The sequence below is a fragment of the Tasmannia lanceolata genome, unplaced genomic scaffold (assembly GCF_043159265.1).
Source record: "Tasmannia lanceolata isolate RefF3 unplaced genomic scaffold, GAP_Taslan_0.1 ptg000003l, whole genome shotgun sequence".
Lineage (NCBI taxonomy): Eukaryota > Viridiplantae > Streptophyta > Magnoliopsida > Canellales > Winteraceae > Tasmannia > Tasmannia lanceolata.
The window spans coordinates 10,417,543-10,438,840 of NW_027518680.1; the positions used below are offsets into that span (position 1 = coordinate 10,417,543).

General features: G+C 40.2%; 1 protein-coding gene across 1 annotated transcript in view; it reads left to right on the forward strand.

Moving 5' to 3' along the window:
- Positions 1-21,298, forward strand: part of LOC143850713 (chlorophyll a-b binding protein 7, chloroplastic-like) — a 61,547-nt gene that overhangs the window by 13,590 nt on the left and 26,659 nt on the right. The gene's annotated exons all lie outside the window — the stretch shown is intronic.

Below are 21,298 nucleotides of genomic sequence, written 5' to 3' on the forward strand. Positions count from 1 at the left end.
TAATTGAGGAAATGTGAAGCAAGGATTGAAGCTAGTGTCATACGCGTTGGATAAAAAATGACACATTTGCATGTTAATAGCTTCGTGCAATGGGGACACAAGAATTTCTTGGCAAGGCCCACCACAATCGAACCATGAACACATTTTTCTCAATCTAAGTGAGTGGCGCTAGCATCCTCCAAGCCATATATGACTTCAAGTCTTTGGGATAAGTAAAAGTGACAAATAGTGAAAAGTAGCTAGCCATGATTGACTAATAAGGCGGGGGTGACCAAGACAAATGAAAGAGAGAGCATGTGTTTGGTGTAAAAGAACTAAGAAGTCGTCTGCTTTATTTTTAGGGATAATTACATTTACACCCCCCTTTAGTTTCTGACACATCCACTTCCACCCCTATAGTTTTAAATGTGACAAATACACCCCTGCAGTTTCAATTTGTTTAAGGTAGGGTTTGTCCAAAAATTGAAGGGTTAGGATGATCCGATGGAGCTGATTTTTTAGATTCGGGTATGGGCCCACATTATTTAGATGATCCAAAGCGTTCATTTGATGGGTCCTGACATAGATAGGGTGTGCCCAAAAAATCAGCTCCATCGAATCATCCTAACCCTTCAATCTATGGACGAACCTTCAGCTGAGGGGGGCAAGCCTTAAATAGAACGAAACTAGAGGGGATGTCTTTGTCACTTTTAAACTATAGGGGTTGAAGTAGATGTGTCAGATACTAGAGGGGGTGTAAATGTAATTATCCCTAAAAATTAAGAGTTGGTATGCCAAATATGCTTTTTGAAAATAATGTGTATTTCCAACTACCCATTTAATTTGATAAAGACACCCTTATCAGTAATGAAAAAATTCTCCTCTTACGTGTGTTTGCGCGTGTGGACTATGGACATAACAGAAACTAGGGGTGGCCAGAACCGAACCAGAACCAAACTGTTTAAAAATATTTTTGGTCCGGTTCGGTTCCACTGATGAAGAACCGAACTTATTCGGTTCGGTTCCGGGTCTAATGTTCTCGGTTCGGTTCAGGAACCGAAGAACCGAACTTTGAATATAGAAAGTGAAGCTACACCACCGGCTTAAAATACAATGGGCCCACATTGTTTTGGTGATCCAAAGAATTCATTTGATTGGCCCTCACATAGATAGGGTGTCCACCAAAAATCAGCTCTATAGGATCATCCCAACCCTACGATTTGTGGAAGCAAAAATGAACGTGTAAAAACCTTCACAAATTTGTCCATTTTTGCCTCCACAGTTTGAAGGGTTGGGATGATCCTATGGAGGTGATTTTTGGTGGACACCCTATCTATGTGAGGGCCAATCAAATGAATTTTTTGGATCACCAAAACAATGTGGGCCCATTGTATTTTAAGCCGGCGGTGTAGCTAAGTTAGCTACACCGGCGGTGTAGCTAAGTTAGCTACACCGGCGGTGTAGCTTCACTTTCCTCATAACTTTACATATACTTAATAATATAAATTACTTATAATATTAATAAGTAATAGTTAATACTATTCTTATAATAAGAAAGTAACTTATATTATAACTTTAATTAAAAGTTTTTATAAATTATAATTAATAATTAGCCATTAGAACCGGACTGGACCGAACCGATTATGTTCGGTTCGGTTCGGTCCTACTGTGTACTACGGTTCTTACGGTTCATGGAACCGAGAACCGAGAACCAAACCGGTTGGCCACCCCTAACAGAAACTGCCAAGACAAAATGAAAGAGACATAAGAGAAGAAAGTTATATTTGTTAGGAATTCTAGACACATGAATTTAATGGCAATGCCCCACCACAATCGCATCGTGAACACCAATGTTACCACATTTTTCTCCATCTATGCGAGTGGCGCTAGCATTCCCCAAACATTAGGAAGTCTCTGGGATAGATTTTTTTTTTTTGGTCAATAGTCAGTCATGCATCAATAGCGATCGAAAAGCAGCCATCGACCAGACCCGTGAGGCATCTTCCTTCCTTGCGAGGGTTGGTTTCTAAAATCTATAACCATGACCCGTGTTCAATTTTTTCCCTTTTTTTTTTTTAAAGTGCCGCCAATGCGGTGCCAACCAAATACACAACCTGGCCTCGGGTGGGCCCATGCCTAATCTAATCTAATCTAATCTAACTACTATATATAAAGGCAAAATGATGGGTAAATTTCTTCCACCCTTTGCCTTAATTTCCCATTGTATCCCGCCTTGAATTTCATTAAACTTCCACGTATATCCTTTTTCTACTGCTTCTTTTTTGTCATTTCCGCTTCTTTTATGCCCCTGCAGATGCGTCAAAAAAAGACGCCAGCTGTCACCTTTTTTTTAATGTATTTTATCTACTACAATTTCTTTTCTTTTACCATTAACCCCTTTGCTAATATCTAACATCTATCTCTATTTGAAATTATTTGAGGGTAAAATCGTCAATCTACATACAAAAAGTACCAACGAAAGGTAACTGTCTATGACAATTACGGCAAAAAACTACCAAGAAGAGGTATAGACATATGACAATGACGAAAAAACTACTTTATATTACTCATGTAGGACACTTGCAAAAAATTGGCGGATTCCGGGCACCTCAAGAGGAACAACAATTATGGAAACCTCTATCGATTGGAGGGCTAGGATCAGCCTATGGAAATGATGTTACGGGTACAACCGATTGATGTTGTGTTCCATCACATTGATGGTTTGGATCAACCTATAACCCTCTATCGATCGAAGGGTTAGGATCAACCAATGAAAATTATTTTTGGGGCACAACCTATTTAGACAGTGGCCCATCTAATGGACGGGTTGGATCATCCTATGGAACGGGCCATACCTTACATTTTAATAAAGTGAGGAGTGCGATCATCAAAATACGGCGAAGGCAGTATCAAAATATGTGATTCCGTGCCATTATCAAAATATGGTAGTGTAGACACCCCATTTTGACCAGACCCTAAAACCCTTAAAATCAAATAAAGTCCCGAAACCGAACAAGGTTCCGAAACCTGTCCTTGAAATTTCAAAAAAAAAAAAAAATCATGTCCCGAGCGCCAAAAGAACCTGAAAACCCAAAAAATGCTAATTTTGCAAATCATTGTTGAAGCCTTCATGGAACCCGAGTGATCCCGGACCCCGTTGATATCCTCCGCTCAATCGCCCTAGTTCCCTCCATTTGTGGGAAAATAGAAATATTACAAAATACCCCGGTGGGTGCCAATATCATTTCCCTAGAGATCAAATGAAAGAGAAGGTCATATGCACCTTCCCTTTTCTTACTTAGACCCCCCTATAGTATAGTAAATACACCAAAGAGGATTGTCCAAGAAGAAAAGGGGGTAATCATGCCATTTCCTTCCTTTAATTTTCATTCTTTTTCTCTCTCTGGACCACTCCATCTTGCTTGGACTACTCTTGAAGGTACAAATAAAAGGTCAAGATACATTAGGGGTGGTTGTCCAAGAAGGAAATGGGGAGCCGAATATATCATTTAACCTTGGGTATGTTTTACCTGGCCGCCCTCTCCTTGTGCAAGGAATTAGTTACATATACACTCGAATGGGCTGTCCAAGGGAGGTTTGGAGGGAGGCCGAATATAGCATTTCCCTTACATAAGAAGGGATCGGCTAGGGTTTCTGGGAGAGAGGGTTTTCTTCATTTGGTGGTCCCACCAGAGAGAGAGATGGAGGGCTAAGATCAACTTAGAAGAAAGACCTAAGTATAAAGCCTCCACTGAATTAGGGTTTGAGGGGGATTTCATTTTTCTAAAAGAGGGGGAGGAGGGGAGGGGAGGAGGCAGAGAAGAGAGAACAGAGAGGAGGAGGTTGGGGGGCTGCAACTCGACCACCACCAACCCCATCTCCGGCCGGAGCTCCGATCGGCCTCCATCTCCACGTCACCATCAACCCCATCCCCTCTCCTCCGACCACCATCCCCTCTCCTCCGACCACCATCCCCATCTCCGGCCCCCATCTTCGTCTAACCAGCCATCATCCATGGCCTTCATCACCTTCCCCACTTCCCACCGAACCCCTTTTCAAGTTACCCTCACTTATTGATGCAAGCCTCTCCTAGGCTTCTTGGACTAAGGATCGGGAGAGTGACAGACACACACTCAAATGCTCAAAAATTCAGATTCAGGAAAAACAGATTTGCGCAAGTTCGGTAAAATGAGCATATCTCCCTCGATATAGGTCGGAATGACTTGATTCAAAAGCCAAAATTTTAATGACTCAAATATCTACAACTTTACTGACAAAAGTTTGTTCAGAAAAATACTGGAAAGGGCTTGAAATGGTGATGAAAGTGGATGAATGCGAGTGGACAGGTTTCTGGAAATAGAGCGGGGCAAAATAGAGAAAGATAACTTTAATGGCTACTCTTCTAGGTTGCCAAGGAAGATAAGTAACATCAATTCTTCTAGATTGATGGTTGCAACTCTTCAAGGATGCAAACAATAGGGGAAAGCTCCTACTCTTCAAGGAAGGAGTGAAACTCTTCTAGGTTTCAAGGAAGAACTCTTCAAGGTTTAAGGGAAAATGCACTAAGCAAATTTTCATTCAAATATTCAACTAACTCCATTACATATGTTTGATACTCTTTAAATAGAGAAATACATGAGAAAATTCGTTCAAACAAGTCCACTAACTAGTTTAGGGACTCACATACATCATTAATAGTTTTCGGAACTCTAAAGACATTAACTAGTCAAAGCTAACAAACACAGTCTACCAAAATAGCCATAACTCTTCAACCAATGAGCCAAATTAGGACCATGAATATCTGTTGGAAAGCTAATTCCAAGACCTACAACTTCCTAGTTAAGCATTTGCTCTGATTCGTCCATCTAGAGGTCCAAAAACGGACTCCAAAAAATGGTCAGACTCATTAATGCGGGACTCCAGCTCGATCATCGTGTCCATGGTGGTCTTTATGCTTAATGGATTCAAGTTGGACATGGGCCTTGTGTTGGGCTTGGATGCGGGCTGACTTTCTCACTTGCTTAGGATGGTTCATCTGGGCTTCAAACTTGTCAACCTCATGGGTGTGGGCTGCATCACTATCTTCCTCTACCCCCTACCACAAAACCCATTCCACCAAACCCATACCAATTTTCCCAAAACCCACTCCACCATAGACATCAAAATCCCATTTCCACCTTTGCTACACCTCTACAACCATCTCTAACCCATTTCCCTAACCCAAACCCATTCCCTCCGGCCCAATTTCATCTTCTCCGACCATCCCGAGGGAATCCGGCCTCCCTTTCCCCTGCAAGTCAAACCTCCATCAGCCCTCACTACCACCATTACCTTTTTTATTTCCCCTGTTTTCTTCAACCCAAACCCATCTCAGCCATAGCTTTCTCTCAAACTCCATCTCTACCACCTCTCCCATCTTCGGCCACTCCATCAACCATCACCAAACCCCCTCCATTTTCTATATTTCACCATCTACATCACCATTTTAACCCAAATCCAACACCAATTTCTCCACTATCACCTCCTAAACCTTTCCTACCTCCATCCCAAACCCATTTTCAAAACTCATTTTAAGCCGCCGTCGGATCCAAAGTCACCTCCGATCCCCTATTCGTGGACAAGAATTGTAACAGATAGCTCGGGAAGAGCAATTCCAATCGGATTTGTCGCCCATATTCTCAGGTAATTCTCCTTTCTTTTGTTTAATTCAAATATGATTTGGTTCTTTGGGGCTGAGATAATGCATATCTATGGATCTTGTTCATGAAGAATTGGGAAATGGGGTTTCATCTTTGAATTTGGACCATGTTTAATTCGGCTCTTTGATTCAATTTCTGGCTGATTTTAGCTTTCATGTCGGGGACTAAAGAGTAAGGCATAGATAGGGTTCAATTCCATACTTATGTGTTACCTTGATTTTCTTTTTGGGTTCTAAGCTGAGTAGCAGGAGAGAATAACCTCTTGTGGCTGTGTTAATGTCATTCTCTAGGCAATTACTGTAGAGGAAGGTGGATGTAAACATTGATTCTCTTGTTTCTGTAGGTGGTTGTGTCTCCACAGTTAAGGAAAATTATAAGGCATCTTGTCATGTTGTGCAGGTTTCATAAAACCTGTATTCTGTTCTAAAGCGAATTTCTGTTTTGCACATTTGTGGCTTAGTAAATTAAATGTAAATGATTTTGAATAGGTAGTTCCATAAAAGAGATTCCATTTCGCTTCATTCTCTGAATAGGACTTGACTCTAGAAATTGATATGCTTGGTTTCCTCGTTCAACTAGTTCAGCTAGTGGCAATTCATTATGGAGTTTGCAAATTTTTACCGGCCTTTAAGTTAATAGGATTCAATCTGTCAAATGACGCTTATTGAATATGTTGAATTCATTCATTTAGAAATTCATTTATTGCCTGTCTCAAATGAATTCCATTGTGATTTTCACAGTATTGCCAAGTGAGCTTTGAGCACTTCAAATGACTTTCATTGAAAACGTTGAGTCTATACTTTTGAGTACTTGATTACGTCTGCCCATTCAATGCTCTGTGAGTCGATTCTCATATAGTTTCTGAGTGGTTGTGAACCTGTCAAATCATTTTGATTGGGATCTTAGGTTTGCAAAATTAAAAATGATTTTTAATAGGTTGCCAATTCAATGTCGCTGTTATCTACATTATTTAGGGCTTGCTTCACTTTGTTTCGGGCTTGCAAGTTAGAACAAATTTGGAGTCCATTTTGCTCTACTTCAATCTATGAGCAGGAGAGATAAGAAAGGAATAATATGTTGTGGGATTTCGGGTTACAAGTCAATAACATGACTTAATCCACTAAGGTGATAATAGCAAGTGCAAATTACTAAGCCAGAGGCCCCTTTTCCTCTCCTAAGTGAAGCGAGGTGTGAGATCTCTCTTCAAGGCCCCCGTGCAATGTCTGCATTAAGGTCAAATTGACCACCTTGATTCATTCTCGAGACTAACAAGAGTTTTCTCATACTTCTCCTTTTTTTTTCTTTGTCTCTCCCCCCGAGTTCTTTGTTGTTATTAAAATTTTGTTTCGGAGCCCTGGAGCTTCCTCTTGTTGTCAGGACATTCATTGGAGTTCAGGGTAGTCATTAGCATCTGATCTTACCATCGTTTTTCGAGAACTTCCTCTCAGGCTCGGGCTATAACGGAATGTTTCTTGAGCCAACCCCTTGCCCTTCCTATCATTTTTCCCATCTTAGGGTCTTCATAGGGTTTGAAGGTTTCCTTTCTTTTTGGGATTCTTCTTTGCACGTTCCTCGGGATCCTTTTCGAGTTTCGGGATGCCATCGATTTTGGGAACACTTCCCTCAGGTTTAGACGTCGATGGAACATTTCTTGAGCCAATCTCTTCCCTTCATACCTTAGAGTTTTCGCAGGTTAAGGGATTCCCTCCTCTCAGAGTGTTTAACTAGTTAGGACCCTTTCCTTAGTGACTGATTGTTTAGTAGTTCTTATTATAGGTTTTTTTGTTTGTCCCTTTTGTTTAGAAGTCTACCTTTAGGGTTAGAAGCTTTTTCATCTCTCGTCTGTTCAGGTTTTTCCTCACAGGTTAGATATCGTCTCCTTTGGAGATTGATTGAGGCTCGTTAGTTTTATTTTCGTCTCTTCGAGATTGTTCTTTTCCTTGGAACTTTAGTTCCCTCATTTTGATTTATTTCCCCTTAGGCTTTAGGGATCCCGTTTTCCTCTGTAATACTCTACCGCGATATGGTGGGTATAGAGGCTCTTCTATTGGATTCCTTTATCTGAAAGGGTGATAACACACTTTAGACGCCTAAAATGTAAAAAACACTTCAAAACATTAGAAATTGAAAACATTAAAAACATTTGAAAAATTAGAAAAATCCAAAATCATCTAAAGTGTTGAGTGTTTCTTTTAGAAGCGTAGTTAAGAAAATTTATTTTCGAACTACGTTGGCTTGATCATCTTTCACGATGTACATAGTGCAGCTTGGGATTTTTATCCCAAGTCCAGCCAAACTTTTGTAAATAGTATTTTAAATCTTTTTTTGAATAAACAACTTTAAAATCTTGTTTTCAAAAAGCTCTTCGTCTAGAGTCAGGAGTTTGTCCTTGATTTGTTGTATGCTTGTTGTGTGTTTGTTTTAGAGTTAGGAGCTTGTCCTAGCTAGTAGTGCCTCCGTCCGGTCAGTTGGCGATTTACATCGCCGACTGATGACTATGTCTAGGATGTGTTAGTGATCCCATTGTTTCCTTAGGACACATGGCCTAGTTACACATAGGTTGTAGGAACCACCTGCATTATCTTAGGGCTAACCTGCATTTAGTTATGGCATATAGGGTGTCCTAAAATTCACAATCCACTGGAATTTAAATAATCGCAAAAGAAGCTTTAATAACTAGTCCGGTCTTTTAGGTCGTGTCTAGGATAGAGGTTTAGATGTCTTAGGCATCATAGCTTAGAATAGGCGCGAAGAACTACGTTGCCTTGATTCTCGTGGAGGCGGGGATACATAGGCTTCTTTGGATGAACATCAGATCATCTAAAGACTCGGTCTGTTGGTAGCACTTTAGGGCTTGTGTTTTGCATATTAATGATGATTTTTGCATAGGATCATAATAGCGTGTGTTCATTTCCTTGCTTACTTACGTGCTTAGCTATAACATTTACCTGCTTATGTGTTTTACCTACTTGCTTAGTTGTAGCTCTTACCTGTTGAGCTGTAGTTCTCACATGTTTAGCGGTAATTCTCACATGCTTAGCTGTAATTCTCTATCTTTATTAGGTTACTGATTACTATCCTTTACTATCATCTGCTGACGTTTGCTCATTGCGCATGTTTACTTCTTAGCTGTAGCACTTTACTACTTATTCTATCTGTCATTTATTGCTTTCTAGATGGGATGTGTTAGGATTTTATTTTATATTAGGCGTTATGTATTCGCCCCAATGTAGATAGACGCTATGTGTTCGCCATAGGTTTTCATTACTGTGTTTTCTATCTGTCATATAATGCTTTCTAGATGGGATGTGTTAGGATTTTATATTAGGCGCTATGTATTCGCCCCAATGTAGATAGGCGATATATGTTCGACATAGGTTTTCATTACTGCATTTTCTATCTGTCATTTACTACTTTCTAGATGGGATGTGTTAGGATTTTATATTCCGCGCTATGTATTCGCCCCAATGTAGATAGGCATTATGTGTTCGCCGTAGGTTTGTATTTCATTATTCTTTTATTTGCTTGGCATTTTGTTTATTCCTTATTTCATTTACTATTTCTTAATTCATTTTATGATTAACTGCTAATTTTAGATTTCCTTTTCTGTACAGACTCATACTTTTAGCTGTAGCATGCATGTGTTTGCCGATCAGAATTTAGACACCTATTTAGGCATGACACTCGTAACCTAGCACTGCTTAGGTGGCACACTTCTTTTATTTATTTTGTATGCGTTTAATATCTCCAGGTCATGCATGTTTAAGTAGACGTTTTTCTCGGGGATATTCGTTCTTATTTCACATGATTTTCACCCAAAACTCTTCAAAGTTAATAAATAAATAGCATAAGAGACCAAGTGTTCGCACTCGGGAGAATTGGTGGTGCTCTTCGGACCTTCTCCATTCGTCACCAGGCACGGACCTTTTGTATCTCTAGTTATCCATTGCAAGCAGAGCATTTGTTTTGGTTCCATGGCCTATCCATAGATGGCGACTTTGAGTTATTTCGGGTGTGTCTTAGTTTCAAGCCCTTGCTCCGGATCAAGAGGTATCTCTTTCTTTTTTATATCGCAACTCGTACTATGCTATGAGAGTGGCACCAGTTCGAGAGTTCCTTGGTAGAGCTCTCCTTCACGTTGTGGAGATCTCAGAGGATTGTAGGGGGATCTCGCATCCCTCGGCACCGGTCCTCTCAGATCAGGGTCCACAGGTATATATATATATATATATATATATATATATATATATATATATATTATGATCAGACGATCCTAACAGTCCATTTGGAATGGTTGAAATTCCGTATTGGCCTCTTTTCAACTTTAATTTGCTCACATGATAAAAGGTGTTAAGAAGTTGCAGAATTATCCATACAATGAAGACAAAGGAACCAATAAAGGAGCAAACATGTATCATTTAGCACTGTTCAGTTTAGATTTAGAGAATCAGTTTTCGCCCATCTAATGGACAGGTTGGATCATCCTATGGTATGGGTCATACCGTACATTTTAATAAAGTGAGGAGTGCGATCATCAAAATACGGTGAGGGTAGTATCAAAATATGTGATTCCATGCCATTATCAAAATATGCGATAAAAGGTGTTAAGAAGTTGCAGAATTATCCATACAATGAAGACAATGGAACCAATAAAGGTGCAAACATGTATCATTTAGCACTGTTCAGTTTAGATTTAGAGAATCAGTTTTCGCCCTATTCTAAAACACATTTCTTTAGTAAATGCGTTAATCTATCTCTCTTTTTCTTCTATAGCACTGTTCAGTTTAGATTTATGCGTTAATCTAGCACTGTTCAGTTTAGATTACTGGACAAGTTGATCATTCCCGTGCTTAGCAAAAAAAAAAAGGTAAGTTAAAAATCATTCAAAAAAGCATGTTTTCAATTTTTTTTATATTTCCCAGCACCAAAAGATCCTCTTTATGTTAACATTTAAATTTTAAATGGATAGCACGTGCATCGCACGTGCATTTTTACTAGTACAAGTTAAAAGTGCAAAGAACTGACTTTCTAAAAGAATTCTTGTTCGGACTGTAGCCTAAGCTTTAGGTACAATGAAGTTTGAAAAAAAATGAATACATCCCAGGGCTGGCTTGAGTAGGTGGTCATCCATGGGACGATGGTGGCATAATGAGATGGGCTTTCTCAAGCCCTATTGAGATTGCATACTGTAATAATGTCAAAGTGGAAATTGAGGGAAGCCCCGGCCTGGTACAACGTGGCCCTATCTTACACGGCCCATTTACTACAGTACTTGGTCATGACAGACTGACAGGCAAGACCCAATGATCTTAGTCTATCTGGCCCGCAGCCCACGATGTGCTGGCACGGCACGACCCACGATTTCTTATATTTTTAGTTTGGAAAAAATACAGTTACACCCCCTCAACTTTTTGACACATTCAACGATAATCCTGTAATTTCAAACTCCTCAACGACACCCCCTAACTTTTCAATGTGTATAAGGTAGACTTCCTCAATTGACAGTCCGTCCACAAATCGAAGGGTTGGGATGATCTTATAGAGCTGATATTTTGGGCACACCCTATCAATGTCAGAGCCCATCAAATGAATGTTTTGGATCATCCAAACAATGTGAGTCCACTGTGTTTTGGTCGACGGGCTAGAGAAGGTTCTATAGTCAACCGACTAGAGACTAGATCATAATTAACATTGATAGTCTTTCAAAAGAGGGGGTCTACCTTTTACACATTGAAAAGTCAGAGGATGTCGTTGATGAGTTTGAAACTACAGGGTTATCATTGAATGAGTCAGAAAGTTGAGGGCTTATAACTGTATTTTTTCCTTTTAGTTTTTTACCGAAAATACCCTCAACAACTAGAAAACGGTTAGTTTATGGATTTTTTTACCCAAATATCCCCTTTGACATCTAGAAAATGGCTGGTTTTGAGGGTATTTTCGTAAGTTGAACAATTTTTACGCAAATATCCTCAATATCTAAAGAACGACTATTTTGGGGTTTTCTACCCGAAAACTCTTCTTTCTTCTTCCTTTAAGCATGTTAAACATCTTAATAAGTTATCTCGCTTTTGTCAAAAAAGAACTGTTGTTGTCCAAATCTTCCCTTCTTTAACTGTTTTAACACAAAAATTACTTGTAAGGAGAGCAATATAAGGAAATTGAATTTTATTTCATTAAAATGTTCTTTACTGGATAATAAAGTGTGTGCTTTTTATTTTTAAAATCATTTTCAGGTCCTATTACCCATTGCTCCATCTCTCAACACACAAGTCACTTTTCCTCTCTAATTCTCTCTATATACACTCTCTGCATTCTACAATCTCTCACTTTCTTTACAACTATAAGGTTACTCTCCACAATCTCTTATTCTCTACAAGTTTAATCACCAATTGGCGATTAAGAAGAGGCTTCCAACTTGCTCAAAATTTTCAACTCACGCAATTGCGTGAATTCATCAATTGAGAGTAAGGCATTAAGTTGAGGTACATTGCACAAAGTTATTTAATACTAGTTATTATTATTTAATTATGTAGGCTATTATTTTTCTAATTGAGATTAAGTTGAAGTACATAGCATGAAATTATTATTGAGAAGAGGCTTCCAACTTGCTCAATTATTTAGGCTATAATTTTTTTAAATTATTATCGGGGTATGCGGAAGACCAATATGTTTCTAGACCTCCATACTTCAACGGCACAAATTATGCCTATTGCAAAACCCACATGACCATCTATCTTCAATCGATGGATTATTCAATGTGGGAACTAATGGAATATCAGACCTATTAGGAATCTTCCTTCCTCATGAGGGTTGGTTTCTAAAGTCTATTGCCTAAAGGGTTATATTTCTAAAGTCTATTGCATGAAATTATTATTGAGAAGAGGCTTCCAACTTGCTCAATTATTTAGGCTATAATTTTTTTAAATTATTATTGGGGTATGCGGAAGACCAATATGTTTCTAGACCTCCATACTTCAACGGCACAAATTATGCCTATTGCAAAACCCACATGACCATCTATCTTCAATCGATGGATTATTCAATGTGGGAACTAATGGAATATCAGACCCATTAGGAATTTTCCTTCCTCATGAGGTTTGGTTTCTAAAGTCTATTGCCTAAAGGGTTATATTTCTAAAGTCTATTGCATGAAATTATTATTGAGAAGAGGCTTCCAACTTGCTCAATTATTTAGGCTATAATATTTTAAAATTATTATCGGGGTATGCGGAAGACCAATATGTTTCTAGACCTCCATACTTCAATGGCACAAATTATGCCTATTGCAAAACCCACATGACCATCTGTCTTCAATCGATGGATTATTCAATGTGGGAACTAATGGAATATCAGACCCATTAGGAATCTTCCTTCGTCGTGAGGGTTGGTTTCTAAAATCTATTGCCTAAGAGACTTATAACGGGTTATATTTCTTCTTGTAAAACTCAAGAATATAACATCACGTGAATGAGGGTTTTAGTCTCTTCCCTTTTTAAAAGAAAATATAGGGTTATTCTGTGTTTATGAATTTTGTTTGTGATTTTGGTGGTTAACTATGAGATTTGGTCATTATAGTTGTAAGGATTTTGGGTCCGAAACTGACTATTTGACTCAAATTTGCATTTAATTTCGAGTCCAATAATCGGTTTTGGACTCAAATTTAAAATTGATTTTTAAAATCCAAAACGAACCAGGCCTCAAAATCCAAAACGAACCAGGCCTTAATAGAACCAAAAAAATATCTACATGAAAAGGTGATTTTTTCTAAAAATAGGAAAATCTGAAATTCATTAAATTAAATCTGAATCTTTTCTTCTTTCATACATCTCATGCTAGTTGTGATGGATCTGAGATGTAGATAAATATTGATCCAAGAGAGCCTACACTAAACCACACAAAGTCCTTGTCTTAGACCAACTAGGAGTCAACACAAAAAACCTTCCAAAAGGTCCTCAAATTTTGACGACCGAGAATAAAATTTGACTGGGTACAAATAAAATTCTAGCCCATAAGAAAGCGACATTGAAATTTTTTCAAAATCACCCTTAAATTGCATCATCTGAAAGCATAAATGCAATAAAGTGCTTACATCATATAAAAAGGACATCTTGATACTGAGGGACTGTACTAAAATTATGTCAAAGTCCCTTGAAAAAAAAACTTAGAAAAATTAACAAGAAGAGCCGATCATCACAATCTAATTCACTAGTACCTGCCCAAGTTGATTTCTGTTAGCGTTAGGTCTGGTGGAACAAAATAAGGTGCCTACATCGTCAAGCTGTGGAGCTCGCATTAACCCATGGGACCATAGCTATTCTAATAAGTGTTTAAAAACTCGTTGACACGACAAGGATTTTTCTTGGCCGCGTTCCACGTTGTATCACATCCGCATTCGGTGTTTTGCCTTACGGAGTTAATAAAAACTCCTTTTGACTCTTCCTAGTTATGACCGCATCAACCGCATTCTTGGCCACATCCACACTGAGTCGACAAGGATTTTTCTTGACCGTGTTCCGTGTCACATCCGTGTTTTTAAATGCCGATTCTAATTGAAAACTGCTGACAATAATCAAAACCAAGAAACTTGAAAATGAAAATAGGATATGGAGATCCTTCATTAAAGTCCAAAGGAAATGTCTTTTAAGACTAGCATGTTTTCGTTAAGGAGATGACCACGTATGGCATGGACCCACTGTCATATGTACGGCAATGAGGTCCATGGATGGTCTTGGCCATCATAAATCAGGCATATTACCCTTATCCCAAATTCCCAACCTCATGTTGAAAATAATTCAAACGTGTTATCAATTCCTAGTTTTTCTTTAAATTCACTTTGGTGACTCAAGGAGAATTCAATTTAGAGCATTGCAGCATGGTGGATCAAATCACCAACATGTTTACAAAAGCACTTCCAAAAGAGAAGTGTTTCTAAGTTACATGACGTCCTTGACATGTTTACAAAAGCACTTCCGAGTTCCGAAGGAGAAGTTTTGGAAGTTACATGGGCCGGAGTGCTGAAAATAATTCAAATGTGTTAACCTTTATTAATTCCTAGTTTTTCTCTAATTTTATTTTAGGAGATTAGGTTAGCTTTTATCTTGGAAAGTTATTATTATGTTCCTATTTAGGGATTTCTCCTATCTCTCTTTGTCGTTTAACATTGTCTAATTAAGGCAGGATGGTAGTGTAAAACCTACCATTTTGCTCTTATTATTATTGCTTTGTAAATAAAGAGAATTTATTTCCTTCCTTCTTTTTCTTAAAAACCTTCATTTCTTTTGTATTCTTTCTTAATTAGTTGCCGAATCATAATGGGGGGAAACCCTACATCCTCATTCGATGATTCTATATGTTGTTCAAGCATGATGAAAAAAATACGTTCCTAAAGAAGTCTTAAGCCATTGTTTTAGCAATGTCCCAATTTTGCGAATGACCCATCAATTCAACGGTCCCAATTGCCAAGCACATATGCCATCTGTGTCTTGGATCATGCTTTGCTTTGGAATTTTAGAAAGCCTTATACAAGAGAGTGTACGTGCAGGGTTATTTTTGGAACAAGCTTATTTTTGGAATAAGCAAGCAATAGCCGTTTCTAACTAAAGAAGGATGTTACCATTTCAATCAATGACATTCCATCTATGGGTCCCTTCTTTTGTTTATTAACACCCAAGAGCTTGTGCTGGGTATATTAATTTTTTCCAAAGAGTTGGGCTGAAAAGTGGGGAGAGAAAGCTCTTGCATTGCTTTGAAAAGGCTCGTCTCTTCTCTACTTCAGCCTTTCCATTAAATATGTCATGGGCCTGGCTTTTCGTTACTATTCTCATGGGCTTCCAAGCTGCAGGTCTCTCTTTCTCTCCAAGCTGCAGGTCTCTCTCTCTCTCTCTCAAACAGAACTAAACATATATTTGTCATAAACCATTCATCTTTACTCTTCAAGCAGGGATGTAGGTTGAGTCAAAGATTTGTTTTTGGTTTGTTTGAATTTTTTTTTATTTGGCTTAAGAGAGTAATAGAAACGATAGAGTTTTCTTTTGTACCCTAACAAGACATGTCTATTTAGGGGTAAATGATATGACTATGGCTAATTTTGAGGGATATTATAATAAATGGAAGGTCCCACAATTAAAAGTTGCATAGGATTGGTTCAAGTTATGGTCCACTCACTGAGTTTTCCAATGTTTAATTTGGTAAAGGGATTATGATATGACTATGGCTAATTTACTATCGAGTTGAGTCCACTCACTGAGTTTTGGTATTATGGTTATGGCATTACAGCTGGGAAGCAAGAAAGTTTGGCCAAGACTTGTTATCCGAGCAACATTCAGATACATCAAGACCGAATGGGGTTGGGGCCAGGTCATGTCCCCATTTTCTGCGTTCAAATTATCAATCATGCACCTAAATCACTCACTATTTATGGTGTTCATATCAGCTGCCGGGCATTTGCTTCAGTGAAAATGATTGATCCAAAAATTTTCAGGCGACTCGGTCCGGGCGATTGTTTGTTGAAGAACGGGGATCCATTAAAACCTAATGAGGTTATTTCATTCTATTATGCAAATAGTAAACCTTATAACCTTGTACTTCCCATGTTCGTTGTAAGCCTGGGAAGCTCACTTGATATCTCTTGCATGAGATTATTTTGTTTGGTATCGAAATTATGGTTTCCTGGTTCAATTTATGTAGAATTTTATCCGGCAATAAAGGACTTTTCAGCTATTATATATAATTTTTATAGAATAAAAGTTCCTCATTAATATATATATATATATATATATATATATATATATATATATATATATATATATATATATATATATATATATATATATCGTTCTTGTACCTAATGGAAATCTATCCAGATCCTACTAGCTGTTTGGATGTTACGAATTTTTTTTGGAATTTTTTATATGAGAAATCCCTTTACCAAATTAAACATTGGAAAACTCATTTTCCATGCAAGTTTTTTTTTGCAAAAATCAAACTTTTTCAAGAAAAGCTGTAAACTTACTAGACCCTTGAATTTATTTTCTATGGAATATTTTTTCATAGAAAATATTGTTATGTTTAGATGCTTTCGTTATTTATGTTATTGATATCTTATATTAGCTTTCCTTATTTCCTGTTTTCTATTCTGCTGATTTCTATTTTCATATTTTGCTTTCCCTAATTTCTATATAATGTAGATGACGTATGGCTTTTGAGGAAGGAATAATCAAATTAAGTACAGTTTGCATCTTGGAGGTCGAGTTTCCTCGAATTAATTCATTGGAGGCCTGAGTTTCCTCGAATTAACTCCTTATTTTCCCTTTCCCCGTCATCTTCTTCCCTAATTTCTCTTCTGATAGAACGGTGTTCTATCAACTTGGTATCAGAGCACTTCCTGGTGGATGCCTCTGACGTGCCTTCAAAAGAACGAGCTCGGTATCAGAGATTTGAAGGCTTATTCCATGGCTGCCGAGAACAAGAGTGGTTCTTCATCAGACGAACAAGCCTTGGAAGCGAAGTTGAAAGCTGAAATCATAAAAGAACTCAATGCGGTTTATCAGGCACGATTCAACAACATTGAGACACAGTTACAAAAGATCACGGATCTTCTTCTCCAAATCCGTCCATCACCTGAGCCAACCATTACTCATGACAATTCGGGTGCAGGGCTTAGATCTGTCAACATACCGGATCGACGGGACGAGGATCGTGTTCGTCAGGAAGGTGGCTTCGGCGTTGAACGAGAGCAATATTGTCCCCATATGAAGATAGACTTCCCACGATGGGATGGTAGTGATCCAGAGCGATGAGTGACACGAGCGGAACGTTTTTTTCCGATTCTATCAAACTCCCATCTACCAACGGGTTACCATCACCTCCATTAATTTAGAAGGTGATGCCATCCAATGGTTCAAGTGGTTTGAGGGGATCTATCACGGATTGCCAAACTGGAGAAAGTTTGTAGATGGATTGTTAGTACGTTTTGGCCCCTCCCAGTATGAGAACGTTCACGGCGAGTTAGCAGAGATATGACAAAGTACGACAGTCTTAGAGTATCAAAGCCGTTTCGAACGACTCGTCAATCGTGCACAAGATTGGTTGGAACCTCAATTAGTGGGAACATTTATTGAGGGACTTCGCCCGAAAATTCGGCTGGAAGTCAAGATGTATCGTCCTCGCACGATGACGGCAGCTATCTCTTACGCACGATTGCAGGAGGAAAGACTACATGAAGATAGTCGACGTTCGTGTGATGGCTTTACTAGCCGACCCCTTGATCTTCTTCGATAAGGTCCCATAAAATTCACGAGTCGTAATATGCATGTGAAGCGATTGACGGAAGAAGAACTCAAGGACTGAATGACTAAGGGGCTATGTTGGCACTGTGATGAGAAAATGGCATAAGGGTCATCGTTGAGAACAAAAACGGTTGTTGATGATCGAGCCAGCTAGTTATTCCGACGACGATGATGAGGATAATCAACCTTGAGGACAAGGTTGAAATTAAGGGCAGGGGAATGTTAGGAATAGATTTTCCTATTTAGATGCTTTCCTCATTTATGTTATTGCTATCTTATATTAGCTTTCCTTATTTCATGTTTTTTATTCTGTTGATTTCTATTTTCATATTTTGCTTTCCCAAATTTCTATATAATGTAGATGCCATATGGCTTTTGAGGAATGAATAATCAAATTAAGTGCAGTTTGCATCTTGGAGGTCGAATTTCCTCGAATTAACTCATTGGAGACCTGAGTTTCCTCGAATTAACTCATTATTTTCTCTTTCCCCATCATCTTCTTCCCTAATTTCTCTTATGATAGAACGGTGTTCTATCAGAAACAATCTCTTTTGGATTAGAAGAATTTTTTAGGGAAAGTTTTGAAAGGAAAAATATTATCAAAATTTTCTAATTTATTTACATACTAAAAAAGATAGCTTGAACAGACCCTATTAATTTTTTTTACTTAGGGGGAAAAAGGAAGTTGTAAAAGACGTTTTCCAATGTTTTAATGTCAATCTTTGGAAGCGATTATGTGTCACTCCAATGAATCTCATTAATTTGTCGAAAAAGAAGGAGAAATTTGAGAGACAGGCTTCCTTATTTTTGGAAGAATCCCGGAATATAGTGACTGCCGAACATGCCAAGGGTTATTTTTGCAATAAGCAAGAAATGTGGATTTCTAAATGAAGGATTTAGTTACTATTTCTGATGGGGTGTGAAAACACCAGCCTCTCACAGGCTGCCACCTGTCCCAGAGTAGGTGAGACTCAGCCTCTCACAGGCTGCCACCTGTTCAGAGTTGGTGAGATCCAGCCTCTCACAGGCTGCCACCTGTCCCAAAGTAGGTGAGATCCAGCCTCTCACAGGCTGCCACCTGTCCCAGAGTAGGTGAGACTCAGCCTCTCACAGGCTGCCACCTGTTCAGAGTAGGTGAGATCCAGCCTCTCACAGGCCGCCACCTGTCCTGGACACCTGTCCAGGACACCTCAACAGATTTTCCCTATAAATAGGGGACTAAAGCTCAGACTAATGGGTAATGCGAAAATCCCTTCTCTCCCTAAACTCTTAAGACATCTCCCCTTCACTCCTGCTCATACTGACTTGAGTGTCGAAGGGCCTGTCCGGAGTAAAACCCGGTCTGGTCTTCTGACCTCGCTTGCCTTGTGCAGGACTAGACACTCACTGCAGGATTCATACTCAACCTCCCTTGTCGCTCGCTCTCAGCTCTTACGCCACTGCTGTACCTGTTACCGATTTTTGGTCTAACAGATTGGCGCCATCCGTGGGACAAGAACTAAAAGCTGTTCTTACATCTCACTTACAAAATGGCAGGGCGCAAGAGTGCGCGATTAGCTTCTGCGCAGAACGACCAATCCGCGCTACCTCGCAGGACCCGGAGCGGTCGAATCGCCTCGATGGTAGTGGCAGCTTCTGCCGACCAAAGCCTTTCTCGCTCGGAGCACCACAATCCCGTGCCCACCTCGGAGCAAGTCCAAGCCCTCTTCCAGCAGATGACGGCCCTTGTTGGTCAGTACCAACAACTACTTCAAGCACCCCCTCCACCTCCTCCAGAGGCCCCGCGATCTGCCCAAGGAGTCCACAGGGGAGAGTCATCACGTCATGGGGAGGGCAGAACTCATCACTCCGCTAGACAAGTTTATCGCCCCATAGTGAGGCACGCCCAGACAGAACCTCATCACCGCGAAAGATCGCGGTCTCGCTCCACGCAGAGGCACCGGCCTCACGAAGATCGTTTGCCACCGGCAAAATCTCGGCCTCGTCGTAGGAGTCCGGAAAGTCAGTCCGGTTCTGCGGCAAGCCCATTTGTGGGAAGAATCAGGTCCCCAGACCGCAGAACGGATCCGCTGCTACAGAGAATGGAGGAGATGAACCACCGGATAGAGGAATTGGCGAAGGATCAGAGCCGGCCCGCCTCTAGAGCGTTCTCAAGCAGAACACCCTTCACTAAGGATGTCCTGAGTGCTCCAGCACCCAGAGGATTTAAGATGCCTGCCGTCCCTCAGTACGACGGCACTACCGATCCCGTGGATCATCTGGAGACATTTAGAACAATGATGCTCCTCCACGGCGCCTCCGACGGCTTCATCTGCAGAGCCTTCCCAACGACGCTCACTGGCGCGGCAAGAGACTGGTACTCCAGGATCAAACCAAACTCCATCAACAATTTCGACGATTTTGGAGAGGATCTCGTCCGCCACTTCATGAGCAGCCGCAGGCCAAAGAAAACAACAGCTTCCCTGATGGCCTTGCGACAGGAAGACAATGAGCCCCTGAAGGTGTTCGTCCGCCGCTTCAACAGGGAGGCACTACAGGTGCCCAATTTAGATCCCTCAGCGGCTATGAACGCACTCCTCACCGGTGCAAGATCTGATGATTTCCGTCGAGCGGTGGCTCGGCAAAATCCGCGCTCACTGGCGGATCTCATGGCCGGGGCAGAAGATTACATAACAGTGGAAGAAACACTGGCAGCTCTTAATTCAAACCGGAGGATAACCTCTGAAGAGAAGAATCTGCCTAAACAGCGTAGGGAGGATAAACCTCCCAGGAAAGAGAAGTCTCCACCCCCTCAGAGAAGAGAAGAGAACTTCACACCTCTCAATACCTCTAGAAAGCACATACTGGCGGCGATCAGTGAGGAGGAGTTTGTGAAGTGGCCGCCTAGAATGATCTCCAAAGGAAACAGAAGAGATCCTTCAAAGTACTGTCGGTTCCACAAGGACCACGGCCATGACACAGAGGATTGCTGGCAGCTCAAGGGAGAAATTGAGCAGCTGATCAGCCGGGGTTATTTGAAAAAATACATCCAGAATGACGGCCGCACCCAAGGGCGCAAAGGAAAGAGTCCCCAGGGCCGTAGCCCTCGAAGATCACCGCAGCCCCCTCCTCAGGATAAGACTTCTCAGGTCACCGACGCGCAGCCTGAGGCACCCCGATCTCAACCAAGGGGGGTTATCAATACAATCATGGGCGGATCAGCCGCCGGGGGCACCTCCTCTGCTGCTCGAAAAGCATATGCACGGCAAGTTAACGCCGTTCACACAACCAGCAAAAAGTCAAGAACGGAGAATGAGATCTCCTTCTCAGACGCAGATCTGGACAGCCTTATTT